General features: G+C 38.5%; 1 pseudogene; it reads right to left on the bottom strand.

Moving 5' to 3' along the window:
* Nucleotides 1-5,065, bottom strand: part of LOC132130235 (G protein-coupled receptor kinase 6-like) — a 30,029-nt pseudogene extending 24,964 nt beyond the window's left edge.
* Nucleotides 5,066-15,101: the final 10,036 nt, after the last annotated feature.

The following is a 15,101-nucleotide window of genomic DNA, read 5'->3' as shown; positions in this document are numbered from 1 at the left end:
AAATGGTCTGCCCCCAAGTACGATTTTTCTAGTTCTAGTCGTTCATTTGTTATATTCAACTAATCAGAGGTTTATATTAAATTTACATAATCAAATCTTAATATATTCCGAGCTCAAGCACATGCATTAAGTTTGCAGCAAAGCACACGCAGATGTAGCCTAATAATTGTGAAAAATGAGACATTTTAATTATTTATTAATAAACAAATGTTTTCTTGTCAGCTGCAAGATGAAATTCACAGTCCTGGCTCTCTCCAACGAGAGAAATGCAACATTCACAAATTGCACAATTCGTTTTCGTTTAAAAAACATTTCAAGCTTTCTGTAGATGTTTTAATGTATGTGATACACCATGATATTATGTCAATTAAAAAAATTATAAATTCATTATCAGGAAAAAAATTAAAGTGATGAGACGGCGTCTCTCCTCTCTGTCATTAACGCACATTAATAATTTTTGCACAAACACTTGAATATGAGCATCGTGGTTTTCACTCGCTCCAAGAGCACTCCATCACGAGTACAAGTCATGCCAACAGCCCATAATATAACTGCATATTCAGCAGGAATTAATGTTAAACATATGTAGCTATAGCTTGATCAGAAGGTTACAATGACTGCAAGAGTCGAGCGGGATGTTAAGAGTTTGTCTGTTTCTTTTACTGATTATTTTCGGGTTAAAGCATGATTTAAACAGATTCACACTCAATCGCTTTTGCAATAATGCATTCAAACAAATGTAATCTTACAGTGCTACTACATTATCAGCATGCTATCTGATTTTGAAATCTTGAAGTTAATCGATCTGTTTAGACAAAATAACTAAAATTACAAAAATGTACTGTTATTTTCATCACAAACAAAATGTTCACAGCAGAAAGCAGCAATTAAACATTTAATGCTTACAACGTTATTAGTTTGGCATTGTATCAGTGCGTGCGGAGGGGAAGTTGTTGCTGCTCACAGACTCTGCTGCGAGTGAGAGAGATGTTTCACCCAATGAAATGAAGACGACCGCGGCTGCACAAGCACAGCACATCTGCCAAAAATCAACCTGCAGCAATGCTCGTTGATCGACTCGCCAAGCTTTACTTTTGTAGGTCGGAAGGCAGTAAATACTTCGATAATATGACCATGCAATCAATACAGATGTTTAATAAAAACTTTAAAACAAGCAGGGCTAAATAAAACAATAAAAAACGCACACCAGGTCTACACCGGACACATGGGTTGGGGTAATCCAACAAAAGACAACAGAACACAATGATAGATACGCTGGACACGATCCCCATCAGTGAACTGATGCTCGTTCTGTTTATGACAAAATGTTCTGACATTGTGTTCAGATGATTTGACACTATAGTGTGATGTCATCAAGTTTAGACACACTTTTCGCTGTGGGGCACGAAAGACAACTCTCGTGTCTGGTGTAGACACACAGAAAGCGTCTGCTCTATTTACAAATAAGTTCTACAAGAAAAAAAAAACTAAAAAAAACTAAACCAGCGGCATAACGAGATGGAAATATAGTCTAGCAAATATATTAACAGGTCCTCCGTCCATGACACTGACTCACTGCTGAGCTGCCAGTTTTAATCTTAACAGCTCTTAACACTGAGTGGATGGTTAGATGCATGATGGGCTAGTATTAAATAAATAAATAAAAATAAAGGTCTTTCCAGCATTAAGGTAATAACATTACTGTTTTTTTAATCATCTTGTTGCAGTTATAAATTTGACTGCTAAATGAATGATAAAGAACTATGTTAAAACTTGTTTTGTATATTGAATACTTGAATATTGATTTAAAAATCGGTTTAAATCATAAATCAGATTTTTTTTTTCTAAAATAAAAAAAACAATTTCTTAATCAGTTTACAGACAAATGTTTTTTCCCCAATAAGTTAAAGGACAGGTAACGAATAACAAAAATGCATGTTGTTTTATTGAAGGAAAAAAATATATTTATATTGAAAATATAAATTAAAATATAGGCATAATATATGTAAATATTGACATTTTGCATATTAATCCATGTAGCCTACCCCCCTAAAATAGGCTACCACTTTTAATGCTCAGCTGCAAAGTAAACAACAATTTCGTTTGAATAGTATAACGCATAATTAATATAATATAAATAATACTGCACACCTTTTAAATGTGTCAAATCTAAAATATGGTTTAATACCATGTAGCTTAGAGAAAATATAAGCACAGGCACAGGCTTGACATTTATCCTGCTTGAATTCGTTCTAAGAGATGCACATAAATTCATAAGTACCAAACTTTTGTCTGTGGATATTAAATATTAAATATATTAAATATTTTAACTACAGTGTTTTTCTTTCATTTTCCCTGACTGAAGCCATCAAATCTAACACATCAGCGAGGCAAAACTGACGTTTATTAGCGAAAATGTGCTTTGATGCGCTTGTTTGATTACTTGTGGTTAAAGCGCCACTCAGCGGTCAAAGGCTGCAAATGCACTTTATACCGCCGCCGCGGCGGTACGTGCGGCGGTACGTGCGGCGGTAAAAAGGGCCTTTTGAATGTCTACTTAGTGTATATGTTAGAACTAAATTTCGGTTCCCATTGACTTCAATTGTATGGACCCAAATTATATGTTCACCTGACATGAGGGTGAGGAAATTGACAGAATTAAAATTTTTGTGTGAACTAGGTAATTAAGATGGTTAAAATGTGTTCTGAAAGCATTTCAGATCAATAGAGCCTTTTAAAATTGTAACATACCTAATGTTTCATTTTGCACATTTCAAAGGTGAACAGAATAAAATGGGGATTTTCTCAGAAATACTGATGTATGTGTTTAATTGCTATTATTTATTATTTAGATCAGTAAATTTGCATAGCTTGTAATTAATTACTGCATTATATAATGAATAATTTTTTGGATACTAACCATTTTACAGAGCGATTTGGCATCCTCTGAGAACTTGCTGGAATATTCTTCCTCCACCTCTTTGACTAGTCGCTCCACTTCCTCTCGCTTAACTTTTTTCTTGCGCTGCTGAAAGGGTGACTGGCCTTCGATCATCTCATAGAGGAGACAGCCGAGAGCCCACCAGTCTGGACTGAATGTGTAACGCTCATTCTTCACTACCTCTGGGGCTGATGGGACACAAACCTGTTCGGGTTACTCTGATTGATCCAGTTGCTGCTGATATTGTTTAGATGTTAATAAAGGCAGATACATACCCATGTACCCCACAGTTCCCACCCGGCCTTTGATTGTCTGATCTTCTGGTATATGCACAGCCAGGCCCAGGTCTGATATATGTATATGACCTGAGGAGATACATCACAACTCTGTTAAATTAGTCTTTCCATAACCAAGCTTAAATTATGTCTGTCAGTGGTCTAGTTTTTATTAGTTTTACTAAGTTATATGTAAACAAACAAAAGAAAAAGCCTTTTTTATCATTTCATATGCCAAAATTATATATTTGAATTATCTTAATTTGAAAGATTTTTAATTAACGCAAGGGTCTTCAGTCATTTAATTTCTATGATTTTCCGATGATTTCTCTTGTGGTTTGTGACAACCTAATGATGATTTATTTTTAGAATTCTGCTGATTTAAAAAAAATAATCATTTATTAACAGCCCTAGATTAATTAATTTACACATACAGCTGACATTATGTTATAAATGTGGATGCTGAAGTTTATGGCTCAAAAACAATATTAAATACTCTGCCCCCTCTGCTACAGTTTAGAATGTGACATTCCATGTGGCATTGCTTTTAAGAAATTTGTTTTACCATTTTCATACCATTACCATTACAATAACCACCAAGTTTGATTAACAATCACAAAGAAAACACTGGTTCCTAACCATGATCGTCCAGTAGTATACAGGAGTATACTTCATACTTCAAATCCCTGACAGAACATGAACAGAGAAAGCATTTCAGTCAGAAATCTAAATTACACAAAAAATAACAGCATTTTAAATAGTATTTGAATAAAATCAGTATTTTCTTTTTTCTTTTTTGCAAACAATCCCTTGTAAATCAAAATTCAGTCTGAATCTTTTCACCTGTATACTATCCTCTCCCGATGGAGGTCTTCTAACCCGCAGCAGATCTCAGCAGCATAAAACACGGCTCTCTTCTCATCAAAACCTGCCTCTCCCATGTGGTATATATGGAACTTCAGGTCCCCTCCATTCATAAGTGTGAGCACCAAACAAAGAGCATCTTTCGTCTCGTATGCATACGCGAGACTCACCTCCATTAGAACACAGAATGTTACATTGGTTCAATTACAAAACAGAATTCCCATATTTGATAAAGCCTGTGTGGGAAAGTGTATAAAAATGGAGGATAAATAAAGAGAAAAACCTGAGAATAACCACCAAACCAAACAACTGAAAATAGCATGTTTGTCATCAGGCATTTGGATACACAAACTCCAAATATAAAGTTATTATTTCATCAAACTAGGGGTTACCATGAGATGTTTAGGTTTTAAAAAAAGACTGCTGGAGATCCTCTTTTCAATTTGATATAATAATAATAATAATAATAATAATAATAATAATAATAATTTCAGTTTTTTAATAAAGTGTGGAATTCTGAATGTAAACATTCAATAGAGACAATAGTAAAATTGAAATTTTTCTACATTAGATCTCGATGCCTTAATCTGTCTAAATTTAAAGATCCAGAATGAGCACACAGATGTGACCTCACAGGAAATAACAAAAGGGTGGCCTCTGTGAGCTAGTCAGCCCAAAAACAGAAGTCAGAACTACAGCTACTTCATGTTTGTTTGTTTTTTGCAGAAAACGTGATATAACAGAAGACATGAAAAGATAAGGTGATGCTCCAGCAAAATGCACTTAAGATTGAGCAAAATAAGCACTTCAGATGCTTACAACAAACCGACTGTTGACTTTCTCCAGAATCTGCTTCTCATTTAGGGCCATGGACTCTCCTTTCCTCTTTTTTATACGTTTCTTCTCTAGCTTTTTGCAGGCGTACATCTTCCCTGTGGCTCGCACCTAGCATGCACAGACCTTGGGTGCAAAAAAACAAAACAAAAATAAATTAATTAATAAAAATAAAAGCACAGTATATTTGTAACTTTGTTACATGAAATACGCCCTTATGTGCAAGAAAGCTTTGTGTTAATTGTCATACAAACTGGACGAGGCTGTACTACCCAGTATACAAAGAGATATTTCATGTAATTTTTGGGGATAGAGGGGTCAATCTTAATTTAAATAAATACATTAACTTAAATTAAATAAATACATAAATATTTTGCATATATATACATTGGCATTTTTATTATAATTACATGATTTATACTGTCACTGATATCGAAATAAAGCCATTTTTGCATTAGTTTTTATTTCATTGCATCGTTTATGACTCTGACATGCTCCTTACAGGGATTCATCTAAAAGTATCTTCCACAGGGCAGCGGAGAGCAATAAAAATACTTGTGAATGTGATTAGCTTTCTAGTAGGGAAATCAGAATTGGAGACTTGCATTCTCTATATCTGCCAACACTGAATGGCAGTATGATAATCTGAGGGATTTATGTCTGATAACATAACGAAAATAGGATATTAGCCTTATGAACCCTGTAATGGACAGATTTAGTGGCATTCCATATAATAACCAATAACGCCTTGATATGTTTCTGCCATAAACAGAGCGATGCTTAATCATTTCAGACTCACCTCACCAAAGCCTCCCTTTCCCAAAACTCTATACTGACGGAATGTGTTTTTTGTGACTGGCTGTCTGTCGAGGAGAGGAAGAGAAGTCTTATTTAATAATCATACAGTAGAATAACTTCACGTTGCCTTCGCAAGATGCTTATACAGCATTTCAATAGAGACTGATGCACAATGTTAAAAGGCATGGCTTTAATCTAATTAAGACCTTTTTTTATATTCAGTAAATGGCTAGTGTACTAAGCCCTCTTAATGTGTACAAGAGAATGAGAGTATTTGTTCCGGCATATCATATCTGGATGGGAATTGTCCAGGCCTGGCTTAGACTTTCAGTCAAGGACATTTTTATGACTAAAGGTAAATAAATAGCAAGTTCAGAGTTCACATCTGGTTTGTATAAGCTTAGCTTAATAAATAAATTATGGCACCCAAAGGAATAAATAGACTCTACTTTGTGGTGAATAAAAACTTCTTAGTTACATATAATTTCTTCCATTTAACATGCAAAGGAGTTTGTACATTATAAACACAACTAAAAAGCTCAAAAAGTGTTCTGGCACTGTTTATACCTCTCAAGCCATTTCCACTGCAAAAAGCAACTGTAGTTCATACTATTGAGGTAGTCTGCGAAGGGAGCCATGCTCAGGAAGTCATGGATCAGTCTACAAGAGAACATTGAGATAAAGTGTTAATAGACTCCACAGTGAAAACTAAATCTCACTCTCATATCCTGATTTAATTAATTGGTTTACATGAAAATGCTAAAATTCATTTCACTTACTGCAATGCCATGTTTTTGTTAGACAGTGGAAGTCTAGTGCCATCTTAATGGGATAACAATAGTGTTTCCTATTTGAAAGACTCACTTGGTGCACTCCATGAAGAGCTCTTTACATGCCTCCTGTTGCAAGCATTCTGCACACTTAGTCACCATCTCCTCTGTTACTTCAGGAACATAGTCCTTTGACTGCATATGAAAGAAATAAAACGTATACCCTTTAAAGACAAATAAATGCCCACATGCTCATGAATTACACTATGAACAAAACAACTAGGAAATAAAAAAAACTGCATTTAAACTATGATATACACCAAACATTACATAAATATATATTTTTGTAAAATATATTTGCAAATATAACCAACTGATTTAGTTCTTTCCTGTGCTTTTAATCTCTTTTAAAATTTTAAAGAGTTTTTAAAGAGTTCCTGTCCACTTTCCTTCCTCTTCTGGAGTTACTTCATACTCTGCCTGAAATGATGGAGAACAATTAGCTATATTTGTGATATCAGCATTATTCATTATTAATAAACTTTTACTAAAGATTTTACAATAATTATCAACACAGGTTCAATTTTAGTTCAGCTTTATTTTTTAGTTTACAGAGTGCTCGGTGTCATATCTGTAACTGCAGGCATTGTTTACCAAAAACAAATCTGTCACGGTGTCTGGTCTCTGTTTCCCTGAGTCTCCACTAGTGGTCTCACTTCCCCATAGGCACCTCACAGCAGGCACTACAATTCCCACAAAGCCTTGTCCCTTCATCACAGTAATTGCACTCCTGTTAATTGCACTCAGGTGTCTTCACTTGATAGTCATTACCCTGCCTTTATTAACCGGTCTGTTTCTGTTTGTTTTCATGGAGTCCTTTCTTTCCGCCACCCAGTTTCCTCACCTTCCGAGTTTCTAGGTCCTATTCCTGTTCTTTTTCCTGTTTGTTTTTTTGTTTTGGATGGATTTTTGGTTTTGACCCTCTGCTTGTTGGATTCTGAATTTGGATTACCCATTAAACTCAAACTGCATTTGGATCTCTCGTCTCCTGTGTTTCCCTGGGTTCCTGATCGTAACAGAAGGACTCCATCATGTCGAGATCCAGCGGTGTGAAACTTCAAACCCGTTCCCCAGCCAGTATGGTGGAGCGAAGGGAAAAATTCATCAAATTAACCACCCTCCGCCAAGAGTGGAATGAGGTGGGTGGTATGGCACAAGTGTTCTGGACCCTGGCGGATGGTATGGGATATAATGATGTGGCCCTAAAAGACATTTTCAACACCGGTCTGGATGACCCGGTGCCTAGAAAGGAAATGGATCAGTTGATCAGTCGCTTTTGATTTCTGGGAATTCGTGTTCTACCTACAACATCAGCCTCCGTGGGATACCCCAGCCACTCCTGTCTTTCCAGGTGGGATGGCTGATTCTAGACTGGGGTCTACAAACAGGAGGACCGCCAGCCTAGCACCACTGCACAGTATGGTCGCCAGCCCAGCGCCACAGCACAAGGTGGTCGCCAGCCCAGCGCCACAGCACAAGTTGGCCGCTGCCCAGCGCCACTGCACAAGTTGGCCGCTGCCCAGCGCCACTGCACAAGTTGGCCGCTGCCCAGCGCCACTGCACAAGATGGCCGCCAGCCCAGCGCCACAGCACAAGGTGGTCGCCAGCCCAGCGCCACGGTGCAAGATGGCAGCCAGCTCAGCGCCACAGCACAAGGTGGTCGCCAGCCCAGCGCCACAGCACAAGGTGGCCACCAGCCCAGCGCCACAGCACAAGATGGTCGCCGGTCCAGAGTCATGGCACAAGACGGCCGCCTGTCCAGCGCCTCTGCACAAGATGACAGCCACAGTTGACCCTCCAGAGTCGTGGCAGGTTCCCGTTGACCCTCCAGAGTCGAGTCAGGTTCCCATTGACCCTCCAGAGTCGAGTCAGGTTCCCGTTGACCCTCCAGAGTCCGGTCAAGTCACCGTTGACCCTCCAGAGTCAGGTCATGTCACCGTTGACCCTTCAGAGTCGGGTCAAGTCACCGTTGAACCTCAGGAGTCAAGTCAAGTCACCGGTGATCTTCAAGGACAAAGTCGAGTCACCTGTGTTCTTCATGGGCAAGGTCAAGTCACCATTGATCTTCATGTGCAAAGGCAAGTCACCAGTGTTCTTCATGGGCAAAGTCAAGTCACCAGTGTTCTTCATGGGCAAGGGCAAGTCACCATTGATCTTCATGAGCAGAGTCAGGTCTCGACCGCACTGCTGTGACGGTCTTCTGCGCCGCCCTGGTGGGCTTCTGTCTCGACCGCACGGATGTGGTGGTCTTCTGCGCCGCCCTGGTGGGCTTCTGTCTCGACCGCATGGCTGTGGTGGTCTTCTGCGCCACCCTGGTGGGCTTCTGTCTCGACCGCACGGATGAGGTGGTCTTCTGCGCCGCCCTGGTGGGCTTCTGTCTCGGCCGCACGGATGTGGTGGTCTTCTGCGCCGCCCTGGTGGGCATCTGTCTCGACCGCACGGATGTGGTGGTCTTCTGCGCCGCCCTGGTGGGCTTCTGTCTCGACCGCATGGCTGTGGTGGTCTTCTGCGCCGCCCTGGTGGGCTTCTGTCTCGACCGCACGGATGAGGTGGTCTTCTGCACCGCCCTGGTGGGCTTCTGTCTCGGCCGCACGGATGTGGTGGTATCACTGATTATTTTTGTACCTACCTTATGTTTTAGGCAATATGCTATGATTTACTATGAGCATTTATTAAAACAGAAATGTGTATTTTAAAAATACGTTTTATAACGTGCGCGATGCGGGAAAGCTGAACTGAGTAGCTGGTTACTCGCATGCTGTGTTCGGTGTGCATGAGAGAGCCGTGTCTCACGGACAGCAACACTGAACCGAGCTCTCCTTCAGGACATTCGCGTCCTCCTGCACCTGAACGAGCAAATACAAATCGCAGTTTAAACAAACAGAAAAGGATGTGAAAGAGCTTATTTCAGTACCACGGTTTTCTGGTGTTCAGGGCGCACGCAGAGACGTGTCTCAAAGTCTTCTTGCTTTTGTACCGACAAATAGGCCTACATACTAAATATGTCAAAATATCTGTTTTGGAAAGTGTGTTCGAAAAGTCTGTGGTTATGTCTTAAGTGAAAGTAAAGAGTTGGAAAGAAATCGGATTTGTATCATTATAATGGATGAATTTGTCTCTTAAAGTGACCGCGTTTCTGGACACCTACAAACTTAAAAAAAAAAGTAAACATTGTGTAAATAGCACAAATAAATAAATAGAACGAAACATACAGTAAATATTAAACAATTTCAAACGGCCCACTGTACAACCTGCACCAGTACCCCTCTAACCCAGCTGCCGCCCTGGGTTAAGGTACCAATACGGAGCAATGCACTGTGTGTACTTTAAGAAATAAAACAAGAAGGCATGTGGTTTAAAAGATGGCAAGTAAAATAAAAAGCACATCTGAATGCAATACAGTTTCATTATTATCCAGAGTGGCTTACTATAAAAAAATTGTGCGACCAAATCATGTTTTGTGCCAGTAACTGAAAAAGTTAGTCGCGCAAGTGCTACCAGTGGAAAAGTTTAGTGTAGTTCCCTGCAGTATCAGTACTGGATCCATGTATTACTGTAGGTTAACTGTAATGTCTTAATATTAATGAAACAACAGCAGCAAAAATAAAAAAAGTTCCTAAATTAAGCACTCTTATCTGTACCTTTATGTTGTACTTTTGTTCTGTTGTCATTTGTGACCTGTGCTGGCAAAATGAGTCACAATGAGCAATTTGGGGGAAAAAAAAAATTATAAAGAAAATTCACTTTTCCTGTAAAAGCCCTTCAGACTGATATATGATTTATTGGAATCAGACGAAAAATTACTGAGCTACACCCGTTTGATGTCAATAGAGTAAGCCAATTTTGAGAAAAATCAAGTTTTCTGAAGGTTCCACTTTCATTTCTACATCTTTTCCTCCACTTCTGTTCTTAATAATAATTACTATATTAATAATCCCAATACAAATTTTTTTCTTTTATCTTTGTAATTATAAATAAGAACAGATGCTATATATATATATATATATATATATATATATATATATATATAAGAAAAAGATGCATTACTTTTTTTTCATTTTACATATAAACAAAAACATTTAAGTAAGAAAAACAAATAATGAAATGTAAAAAATTTAGTGTTCATTTCAAATAAATGGATTATTAAAACTACAAAAGTAATTCCCTCTTTTCTTTTATCGTTAGATAAACTATATATTAAGACCCACTGTTATGTACAGATCTAATATAATGTTACACATCAGATGTTTTTCCCCAACAGTTCCCAAACGTTCACTTTCACAATTTTTGTGGAAATTACTACCAGAAAATCATTTTGATCACAAAAATCACGAAAGCAATTAGCGGAATCCTAGAGGGACTGTAATATTCCTCTTTTTTCTTATCCAACCCCTATTTTCCTATTGAATGGCCTCCTTTTTGCTGTCTCGCAGGAATTCATCATAGCATGATGGCACACTATGACTCACTTTTCCTGATGTTTGAACTGCTCCAGCAAAATTACATTAGTTATGCAAACAGGATTAACAACTAATCCAAGTGCAGTGCATGAGCAATACTGAGTGGCATTCTTCTCTCATGCCATTTACTGGGCTCTTTTGAGGTTGCTTCTCTGTAAATTAGCTCACCGTGCCACGTTGATTGGCTGAAGGGCAGTCTCATGATTATAACCAAAACTGCACAACAAGACCTGATTGTTTCAAACATAGAACTTAAAAACAAGGACAGGAATGTGGCATGGCTGCACTTTTTGTGAGTATTTCCACCCTCTCTCACACTTTCTTCTGAAAGGTTGCATACTAGATAAGTTAATGCGTTGATCTTTTAGGAACATTATGGTTTGACTGAACCATGTCACACCAATAACTTTCAGTTTAATTTGGAGCACTGTGACTTTCAGTACTGATGGTTTGAATGATGTCAAACAAAAATATATGTTAATTAACTTACATTATTGGTACTATTAAAATTAATTTCAAATTATGATTGTGTTTATTATTTATACATTTATTATAAATTGCTACGTTACAGATAACTACCAAAAATATCAGGTCAATTTAGCTCAAAGGGAATAATTTAAGATTTTAAAGGGAATTTGAACAGAACCACTGTTTCACGGCTGATCACTGAGACGCCCTGCGATTCACTGAACAAGCCATTTAACATCAAATCTGCACTGGATATTAATATCCAAACTATAGTGAAAACACTATTGGCACGTGGCCCGAATTTTCCCGCTCTTGCAGGGTCTAGAGTCAAACACATACAAACTAAACATGTATATTTATCCTTAAGCTATTCAATAGTTATTAAAAGACATACACAGTAAGTGATTATAAACATGATAGTCAAATGGGTTGAACATATAAATGAATATGGAGTTAAGCAATGGACTGATATTCATTTATAAGTCTTTTTGAGTTAATTAAAAGACAGTTCGTGTGCCATTCTCTGACAAAAGATGTTCTGTGGGGACCAGAGGTTAAAAGGTCCCCTTAGGAATTTCAGTCTGGTACTGCTAGGTGGGGGGAAGTCAATCCAAGGATCTTGTTTATTACTCTCATGGGTTTACATGTGCTGGCCGGCGTTGCATCTTGATTACTTGCCCCAAATTTGACAATCTCTTCTCCTAATTGAAATTGTCAATAATTGTTCTAGTGGTGTAAATGTTGAAAGCTGTTCTGTGAAAGAGTTGGTTATCTTGCTTCTGACTCTGGCACTAGGAATGATTTACAACCTCCTGTTGCCTTTCTGAGGAATTTGGCTCGTGTTTCAACCACAGTCCTGATCGACTCTTTAATTTGTCTGGTTCGGGTCTGATACGCTACACTGGTGTCTAATGGTATATGTTTGATATAATAGCACCGCAGAGGCTTTGGAGGGTGACATGTTTGTGGATGAAGAAGGTAGTGATGGTGAGGAGGATGAGGAGTTCTACCCTGACAACTGCCAGTGGGAACAGGAGGAAGAGCCAGTTAAACCTGGACCAACAGCTGTCATAAAAGAAAAGGTGACATTAATGATTCATTTACATTGCTTTTATGGGAGTTTTTTCATTGAAATTTTCTGACATCCTCTCTTTGCCTTATCAGGTGAATAAAGAGACAAGTGTGGATGGTGTCCCGCATTCTGCTTCTGTAGTTCGGCCCAAGGAGCAGCGACATGATGTACTTCAGAGAAACCCTTTTATGCAAGGAAACACCATCATCCGTTCCAAGACATTTTCCCCTGGACCTCAGAGCCAGTATATCTGCAGGGTAAGAACACACATACACACAAATATATGTACATATTAATTCTAGTATTAGAGCTCACTATTCCTGTAAATTTTTACCGATACCCACACTTACCAAATTACCAGATCAACCGCAGCGACAGTGACAGTATCGATTTTAGAAGTAAAGTAGTTCATAAACTCATTACTGCTGTGGTGTTGGGAAATGTCAACACTTGTTGAGGCTTTATTTTTCGTTAATTTAGCCACTGTATTGAATAAATACCTGGGTTATGTTTGTTTTCTTCTAAAAGAGAAGAAAAGTAATCGGATCTAGCAGTTTTTAATGCTTTTCTGTATGATATGTTACTTTCCCGCCAAGCAATACGAAATACCTCTAGTTTTGTTTTCCTCCAGCTGCGCTCCATTTTTCGGGCTGCTCTCTTTAGGGTGCGAGTATGCTCATTATACCATGGTGTCAAACTGTTTTCCTTAACCTTCCTTAAGCGTAAAGGAGCAACTTTATTTAAAGTGCTAGAAAAGAGAGAGTCCATAGTTTCTGTTACATCATCAAGTTGTTCTGAGGTTTTGGATATGCTAAGGAATTTGGATACATCAGGAAGATAACTTAAAAAGCAGTCTTTTGTGTTAGAAGTGATGGTTCTTCCATACTTGTAACAAGAAGTAGAATTTACAATTTTGGCTATATGAATTTTGCAAAGAACTAAATAATGATCTGAGATATCATCACTTGGCTGAATAATTTCAACACCATCAACATCAATTCCATGTGACAGTATTAAATCTAGAGTATGATTTCGACAATGAGTAGGTCCTGAAACGTGTTGTCTAACACCAATAGAGTTCAGAATGTCTATAAATGCTGATCCCAATGCATCGTTTTCATTATCAACATGGATATTAAAATCACCAACTATTAAAACTTTATCTGCAGCCAGAACTAACTCAGATGTAAAATCACCAAACTCTTTAATAAAGTCTGTATGGTGCCCTGGTGGCCTGTATACAGTAGCCAGTACAAACATAACAGGGGATTTATCATTAACATAACCTGCCCTCTGAGAAATCCTGAAAACGTTGTTATAAATTGAAGCAACACCTCCACCTTTGCCTTTTAGACGTGGCTCATGTTTATAACAGTAATCTTGGGGGGTGGACTCATTTAAAATAATGTAATCATCAAGTTTTAGCCAGGTTTCTGTCAAACAGAGTACATCTATATTATGATCAGTGATCATATTATTTACAAAAAGTGTTTTCGTAGAAAGGGATCTGATATTCAATAAGCCAAGCTTTATCATTTGTTTATCCATATTGCTTCTGTTTTTTATTTGTTGAACCTCAATTAAATTGTTAATCTTAACCTGGTTTGGACGTTTTTTGTTTTTTCTAGTTCGGGGAACAGACACAGTCTCTATAGTGTGATATCTAGGTGAAAAAGTCTCTATGTGCTGAGAATTAACTGACCTCTGTGACAGGAGGCAGCTAGCAGACGGTCGGTTTAGCCAGTCTGTCTGCTTCCTGACCTGGGCCCCAGTTAGTCAAGTATAAACACTAAGACTATTTGCCATATTTCTAGAGAGAAGAGTGGCGCCACCCCAGGAGGGATGGAGACCATCTCTTTTCAACAGGTCAGGTCTGCCCCAAAAGCTCGTCCAATTGTCTATGAAACCTATGTTATTCTGTGGGCACCACTTAGACATCCAGCCATTGAGTGATGACAATCTGCTATGCATCTCATCACCACGGTAAGCAGGGAGGGGACCAGAGCATATTACAGTGTCTGACATCGTGCTTGCAAGTTCACACACCTCTTTAATGTTATTTTTAGTGATCTCCGACTGGCGAAGTCGAACATCATTAGCGCCGGCATGAATAACAATCTTACTGTATTTACGTTTAGCATTAGCCAGCACTTTTAAATTTGCCAAGATGTCAGGCGCTCTGGCTCCCGGTAAACATTTGACTATGGTGGCTGGTGTCTCTATATTCACGTTCCGTACAATAGAATCACCAATAACTAGAGCACTTTCATCAGGTTTCTCAGTGGGTGCATCACTGAGTGGGGAGAACCTGTTTAATGTTTTGATCGGAACAGAAGAGCGGTGTTTTGACCCACGACTACGCTGCCTCACCGTCACCCAGTTGCCCTGCTGCTGGGGCTCTGTTTCCGGAACCGAACAATGTACAGGAATCCCTGAGCTAGACGCATCCAAAGCCGTATCTAGAGCCCTAACATTTTTACTATCCTCAATTAAAGTTTGGATGCGTGTCTCTAATTCTGAAATCTTCTCTGTCAGCCTAACTATTTCCCTGCATTTATC

Source organism: Carassius carassius, chromosome 47 (genome assembly GCF_963082965.1).
Source record: "Carassius carassius chromosome 47, fCarCar2.1, whole genome shotgun sequence".
NCBI classification, from domain to species: domain Eukaryota; kingdom Metazoa; phylum Chordata; class Actinopteri; order Cypriniformes; family Cyprinidae; genus Carassius; species Carassius carassius.
Note: the sequence above shows the minus strand (reverse complement) of the source record. Positions and strands in the feature narration are given on the sequence as shown.